The sequence below is a fragment of the Tenrec ecaudatus genome, chromosome 2, assembly GCF_050624435.1.
Source record: "Tenrec ecaudatus isolate mTenEca1 chromosome 2, mTenEca1.hap1, whole genome shotgun sequence".
In the NCBI taxonomy this organism is placed as follows: Eukaryota; Metazoa; Chordata; class Mammalia; order Afrosoricida; family Tenrecidae; genus Tenrec; species Tenrec ecaudatus.
Window position 1 is genome coordinate 224,049,015 of NC_134531.1, and position 1,428 is coordinate 224,050,442.

General features: G+C 37.6%; 1 non-coding gene across 1 annotated transcript; it reads left to right on the plus strand.

Moving 5' to 3' along the window:
- The first annotated feature begins 1,022 nt into the window (after window positions 1-1,022).
- LOC142441759 (U1 spliceosomal RNA) lies at window positions 1,023-1,186 on the plus strand. The gene has a single exon (XR_012783106.1). It is a non-coding gene; the product is annotated as a U1 spliceosomal RNA (small nuclear RNA).
- The last annotated feature ends 242 nt before the right edge of the window (window positions 1,187-1,428 follow it).

The following is a 1,428-nucleotide window of genomic DNA, read 5'->3' on the forward strand; positions in this document are numbered from 1 at the left end:
AACTTGGAATGTGCCAAATATGGATCTTTGAAAACTAGGAGTCATGAAAAATGAAATGTGCCAAAGAAAGATCAATAGCTTAGGCATTAATTAGCTGACGTGTTCTGGTACAGGCCTTTGAATCAGACAATTGTATGATTTACTCTGCCAGGAATGATGGTACCTCATTCATCACCAAAAAAGATATCTCAAGATATATTTTGAAGTGCATTGCTGTCTCTGTTGGGTAATATCTACCCCAATACAAGGAAATCTAGTTAATACAACTATTATTCAAACATGCCAACCACTAAAGCTAGTGGTGAAGAAACTGAAGAATGCTACCAGCTTATTCAGTCTGAAATTGGGTCAAAGATGAAATCCATATGCGTTGATAATTATTGATTAGAATGGCAACCTTCAGAAACAGAGCAAGGGAAGTAGTTTGAAAATAAGGTCTTATTGATAGAAATTAATCTGGAGATCACAAGATAGAATTTTGCAAGAGAAATGAATTCTTCATTGTAAATACCTTTTTCAAACAACATAGTGACTAGACACGTGGAGTTCACCAGATAGAATACATAGAAATGAAATTATCTACATCTGTGGGAACAGTTGATGGAGACGCTGAATATCTGCAGCCCAAACAAGGCTGCATATGTAAGTTTGGGTTCAAGTTGAAGAAATTAAAACAAGTCATAAAAGCCAGAATGTGAACTTGATTGCTTCCCACGTGAATGCTGAGATTTTGAAAATATAATGGACTCATTGAACACTAATAACAGAGACCGGAGGAGCTGTGGGGTAACATCAAGAACAGTGTACAAAAAGAAACAGTGTGTAAAAAGACAGGAAAGGAAGAAAAATCCAGGTGGATTTCAGAAGAGACTTTGAAACTTGCTCTTGGTCATAGAGTAGCTGAGGCAAGTTAAAGAAATAATGAGTCAAAGAACCGATTAGAATATCTCAAAGGACAGATCAAGAAAATGAAGTATGATAATGAAATGTACAAAGAAGTGGAGTTAGAATATGAAAAAGATAGACTTACCTGGCAGGAGAGAAACCGTGATCGTGAAGGTGGTTTGCCCAGGGCGAGGCTCACCCATTGCACTCCAGATGTGCTGACCCCTGATATTTCCCCAAAGGTGGGAAACTCAACTGCATAATGTGTGGTAGTGGGGGACTGCATTCGCTCTCTCCCCTTTAAAAAAAAAGAAAATGAAAAAGATAAGCTCAGCTTATCACAAGAACTGAAGGGGGAAAAAGCCACGAGTGACAATATTGAAAGATTCTATAGTTAAAATATTGAAAAATGTAGGAAACATCAAATGAGGATGGAAGGAATACGCAGTCATTGTACCAAAAAAACTAGTCAACATTCCACCATTTCAGGAGATAATATGTGAGCAAGAACCAATGGTGCTGATGGAAGAAGTTCAAGCTGCC